We start from the raw sequence: 6,204 nt of genomic DNA, 5'->3' as shown, positions 1-6,204 counted from the left end.
AATCTTGTTCCTCCTGGGTAGCCCTGGTCTGTTTCCATGATTTAGATCTGATTTGAATAGTTAACTTCCTTTTGGAACCAAAATCATTATTAAATTACAAGAAGCCTTCTTAATTGGGCTAAGGCTAACAAAATAATAATATTTATTTAGGGAAAGGACTGGGTGAGTGAATGCGCTATGAATAGTGTGGTACAAATAACACTGTGGCCCAGTACCAATATTAAAGCATCTGGACCATTTGATGTGTAAGGAAGGGTACCAGATGAGCTGGGCCTGTTTTATGGATTAGATCGTTATGTGCTCACGGAACCCTTTTTATGGAAAATGGCATCATTGATTTAATAATAAGGAAACTGCTGGAGAAGATGGAACAATATGCTCTTTCCTCTCTCACAAAACAACAGACATTAGGATTTCCAAGGCAAACAAACTGGAGTTGCTGCTTTCCATCTGGTGGAAGGTCAAGGAAAATGGCTATGACATAATGTTACCAAATAGCTCAATTTTTGTGAGATGCATCCAGCTTTAGATGAGATAAAGTTTCTTTCAATATCTTGTTATAGGAGCTGGGAAAGGCCTACATTTTGTAATTATTTCAAACCTCCCTTTAAAATCTTTTCAAGGAAATAATAAGGAGTACTTGGGGCAATATTCTCATCACTAAAATCTTTTTAAAAATGAGATATTTTTTATCATATTATATAGGGCCATATTTTTAGTCTCGATTTTTCTTCATTATTTGTGGAAACAATAGCATTGTCCTTTAAATTTTTTTTCAAGTAGGATTTTCTGTGTATTACTCCCATCTCAGCCCACTCCCCCGCGCTCCCCTCCTCCCTCCCATTTCCACCCTTCTCAGTTGTTGTCCATGTATCCTTTATATTTGTTCCTCTAAATCCCTCCCTTATTTCCCCTGAAATTCCCTCCCCTCTCTCCTCTGGTCACTGTCCCCCTGTTCTCTACTTCAGTGTCTTTGGTTATATTTTGCTTGCTTGTTTGTTTTGTTGTTTAGCTTCCTGTTAAAGGTTAGATCATATGGTATTTGTCTTTTAACACCTGGCTTATTTCACTCAGCATAATGCTTTCCAGTTCCATTCATGCTGTTGCAAAAGGTAGGAGCTCCTTCTTTCTTTCTGCAAAAAATATGGAACGCTTCATGAATTTGCATGTCATCTTTGCACAGGGGCCATGCTAATCTTTTCTGAATCATTCCAATTTTAGTATATGTGCTGCTGAAGCGAGCACTGTCCTTGAAATTTATTTAATCTACTATATCCTTTATAATTTAACATGCACAGTTTCAAAACTATCCCTTTAAAATAATTAAATAATATGTTAAATACAAAGATTCTATAACCACTCTGACTGAAGTTATATCTTGGCATTACTTGGTTTGTGAACTTAGCCTAGTGACTCAGTATTTCTGTTTTTTAGTTTCTTTATCCTACCCCTAAAGAATGGCTGTGATGATACCTGAATTATTTTATACATGCAACTTAGCCCGGTGACTAATATACATTTGAAAATTAAAAGTCTTCCAAACTTCCAAAATTTACCTNGAGCACTGTCCTTGAAATTTATTTAATCTACTATATCCTTTATAATTTAACATGCACAGTTTCAAAACTATCCCTTTAAAATAATTAAATAATATGTTAAATACAAAGATTCTATAACCACTCTGACTGAAGTTATATCTTGGCATTACTTGGTTTGTGAACTTGGCCTAGTGACTCAGTATTTCTGTTTTTTAGTTTCTTTATCCTACCCCCAAAGAATGGCTGTGATGATACCTGAATTATTTTATACATGCAACTTAGCCCGGTGACTAATATATATTTGAAAATTAAAAGTCTTCCAAACTTCCAAAATTTACCTTGAGTGAAATAACCAATGTTACAACCAGCTACTTTTGGCATTATTATTACAATTATTTCACCCCAAGGCTACTCCATTGAGGAAACATTTTTGTTGTTTATTGTCTAGGGACTTTACTCTTCCTTACATAAAAACAGACCAGATAGAGGGTAGCATTTTAGCATCTTTAAATCTCAACATTTCTGTGCTTCAGATTCTTCATCTTATCCCAAATCTCAACATTTCTGTGCTTCAGATTCTTCATCTTATCCCAGAGAAAGGCTGTAGGGATATTTTTAAATCTTTCTTATTTATTTTGAGGGTTCAGAAATCACAGGCCCTTAAGAAGCAAAATGTAGAACTTCAGAAACAAGACAGAACTCAAGATTTTCTGAACCCAGAACATCAAGTAATAATGTGAATTAATAGCTGTTATTTTGATCTTATGTTCTTAGGTATACAATCACTCTAATGCCACAAATAGGCTTTAAGGAAATTGTGAGAGACTACATGTGATTTAAAAAAAATAAAGTATCCTAAACTAAATATAATTTTCAAAATTCATTATGAAAAAAATACCCAATGTTATAATTAGCCTGTAAAACAAATACACAGTTAATGATGTGCTGACATCTCTGGACTTATAGTTTTATATGTATTCTTTTAGCATATCACTAATGTCATTTTAAAGATTTTATTGATAATAAAATCTTCAGGGATGTCCAGACTTTTGTTGTCTCTGGGCTACACTAGAAGAAGAGTTGTCTTTGGCCACACATTAAATATATTGTGACCTGTAATCTCAAAAATTATCATAATGTTTTAAGTAAATTTCTGATTTTGTGTTGGGCTGAATTCATAGTCATCCTGAGCCACATGCAGCCCACGGGTCACAGGTTGTACAAACCTGTCTTAGAAGCTCTTCAGTTTCTGGCTATATTTCAAAAAAGGATTTGTAAACCTCATTCACATAATAGGCCTGTCCAGAAAAAGTCCAGCCACTGTGAATATAACAAGAATGATTTGTGTGACATATTTATATCCTAGAAGCCAAGGAGAGTGTACTGGAATGTGCATGTGTGTGAACACTGAGGACTTCACTGTACTAGCAGGGGCAGTGGACACTGTTAAGTAAACAGGTATACTGTGTGGTCATCACATTCAAAATGACTGAGCTGAGCGAGTAGAGCAACAAATCTGCATCCAGTTCTGCATTAAGCTTGAATTTTCCTCGGCGGCAACTCTTTGGATGATTCAGAAGGCCGCGGCTATGGGCAACTGGTGATTGGCAGCTCCACCATGACAATGCGCCTGCTCATGCATCATGTTTCACACAAAGTTTTTTGGGGTTTTTTTTTTGAGAAACATCAAACCACCCAGGTGAATCAGTCCCCCTATAGCCCAGATTTGATGCCCTGCAACTTCTGACTTTTCCCAAAACTAAAATCACCTTTGAAAGGGAAGAGATTTCAGACCATCAATGAAATTCAGGAAAATACGACAGAGCAGCTGATGGTGACTGGGAGAACTGTGTGAGGTCCTGAGGTACCTACTTTGAAGGGGACTGACGTCATTGTCCTATGTACAATGTTTCTTGTATTTTCTTCAATAAATGTTTCTATTTTTCATATTACATGGCTGAATGCCTTCTAGACAAACTTCATGCAACAGAAAGCTTTCTTCTTAATGAGATTTTATAAATTTAATTCTTACAGTAATTTCTTTCAAAAGATATTTCTTTAAAATTTTACATAATCTGTATTGTTTTCTAGAAAAGCTGATTAAGTTAGTAACTATTTCTCATGTTTTTCCTTATTCCTCTATAATTTTTTCTAAGCAAAATAATAATTCTTTCAAACCTTTCTCATGTGAGTTTTTTTCTGAGTCCTTCATTGTATTGATTGTTTTCTGAATACAATCCTGTGCATGATACTAAATTTTAAAGAAAGTCTATCATGTATCCTCTGTCTAGGACAGGTCATAGTTCTCTCTCACCATAAGCTGCTTCAATAATATGCACTGTGGAGTCAGACTTAACTCTTATTTAGGCAAGTGGAATCTCTGGAACTTTTTCTCACAAACTAATATGATTTCATGATTTCTCCATTCTGCTGTTGAATTTGCTTTTTGAAACAACTTCCCATGTATAGTTATTTCTATTACTTTACATATCTGTCACATTTTTTCTCCTGATATTATTATCATGCTATTAACATTTTCATATTAATTGAGCACTTGATAATTCACAGATGATGCTAAGGAGTTATTTGAAATTATGACAATAATATACAAAATATATTACTACTTAAATATATTATTCTTTATTTTATGTCTACTTTTGCATCTGAAAACTTGGTAAGACTATCTTATCTTTTATGCCACTAATACAGAAAATTTAGAAAGTGAAAAAACAATCACAGAGTTGATTAATATGCTACCAAAATGTTTTTCTTAATTTAAATGCAAGTAGAATCAGGTTTAGCTGTGTGTGTGTGTGTGTGTGTGTGTGTGTGTGTGTGTGTATCTACCTTTATATGTCGTGGGTATTCCACACTCATATGTCCAGCAATTCACTTCTCAATTTCTTTACTTCTTCTCAATTTACCCTTTTTCAAGCCATGAAACTTGGAATGAAATCTTGCTTTTCTACAGCCTACAGGAACTATTTCTCTGTACACTTACTGTATCATCATTGCTACTATTTTAATCCAATAAGTAATCCCCCTATTGTCTCTTCCTACCTGTCAAAACCATACTCACAATCGCAGCCACATGATCTTTTAAAGAGAAAAATCCCTGATTATCACCTTTTCTAATGCTCCTTGGTGTTTTTTCCAGTGCTATTAGCATTTAATTCATTCTTTAGGATATCCTTTAAAATTCATCAAGATCTGCTAGACACAATAGACATTTAAATTCTACAGCAAATGTCCTCATTTGTCTTTGGTATTTCAAACACATTTCCCTTTGCCTCCTCTCTTCCTGCTCTTCCTTTCCTTCTTCTCTGCCAGACATACACTGAGGAATAAAAAAGGCATTGCCCTTGTGAAGCTTAACTGTAACTGGATAAAATAAAAAAATAAGCAAATATATAAGTAAATATATGTTTTTACCAAATTTGCCTCCTCTACTACCTTTATTGACTAAAGTGTTTCAATATTCTATGTGGAATCTAGAAGGCCACTTCCTCCTGAAAGCTTGCCCTGACTCTGTAGATTGTTACTCCCACCTTGCGTATGTACAGCATCCCTCTGCATTTTCAATGCATCATATTTTTCGTTATTTGTTTAAGGTATGCCATCTTTAATAGCCTGAAAACTCCATACAGGCACGGACTATTACAAATTGTTCATTAGTATATCCTCAAACCACTGGATATCCTCAAACCACTGGTTCCTGGAAAAGAGAAGGTAATCAGTAGCTGTTTACTAAATGACTGATCGATGACTCCAAATTAAATATGAAAACACATACTATGCACTTTAACCAAATGATTTTATCTTTTTTCTGCAGAGTAACTCTACAGAAATCTAAAAAAGGGTTTTATTTAGGTTTTCTACTTGGAATAACGTCTGAATAGAAAATAAAAAAGGGGGGATCATCTTACTAGATAAAAATTCATGTTAGAAAGTTACCGTGATCAGAACAATGCGGTACTTCCATCACAATACGAAACCTACGAATGAGTTACATAGCCTTAACCTTGCATAGTGCTTTTTAACATATAACAAATTGTGATTTTTTTCAATTATTAACATTTCACATCAAAGATAAAAATAGATTACTTTAAAACAATGTTGGTATAACTCACTACTTTTTGAGGAAAGATCTTAAATGGCTATTTACAGTATGAAAATAAAGCTCACATTTTAAATAAAAATATTTTAGGTGAGTTAAAAATTCAATTGTGAAAAATTGAACCATCATATAACAGAAACACTGGTGGATAATTAAATAATTTTGGAGTTAAGGAAAGCTCATTCTAAGAAGGGTTATAATGTTCAACTTCAGGAAATTTTTAGCTAGGATATTAAGTAATTGGTGTCTCTTTCCTTGAGTACTATGTGAATGGCATTTTCTGAAAAGCAGCCTTGCAGTATTTGTCCTAATGTGTCATAGACACTGGAGTCAAATCATGATTGTCTTTGTCTTTCTTTCTTTAAATTTTTAAAAAGATTTTATTTATTTACATATTTTTAGAGAGAAGGGAAGGGAGGAAGAGAGGGAGAGAAACATCAATGTTTGGTTATCTCCCAGGTTCCCCCTCCTGGTGAACTGGCCTGCAGTCCAGGCGTGTGCCCTGACTGGGAAATGAACTGGCAACCCTTTGGTTCTCAGGTTGGCACT

The 6,204-nt window shown here is 34.4% G+C and overlaps 1 non-coding gene across 1 annotated transcript; it reads right to left on the bottom strand.

Annotated features, from left to right (window-relative positions):
* Positions 1-1,138: 1,138 nt before the first annotated feature.
* LOC118975833 (U6 spliceosomal RNA) lies at positions 1,139-1,245 on the bottom strand. Its single transcript, XR_005064147.1, has one exon. It is a non-coding gene; the product is annotated as a U6 spliceosomal RNA (small nuclear RNA).
* Between the last annotated feature and the right edge of the window lie 4,959 nt (positions 1,246-6,204).

Source organism: Sturnira hondurensis, unplaced genomic scaffold, assembly GCF_014824575.4.
Source record: "Sturnira hondurensis isolate 20B ecotype Veracruz unplaced genomic scaffold, ASM1482457v3 Scaffold0020579, whole genome shotgun sequence".
NCBI classification, from domain to species: domain Eukaryota; kingdom Metazoa; phylum Chordata; class Mammalia; order Chiroptera; family Phyllostomidae; genus Sturnira; species Sturnira hondurensis.
Note: the sequence above shows the minus strand (reverse complement) of the source record. Positions and strands in the feature narration are given on the sequence as shown.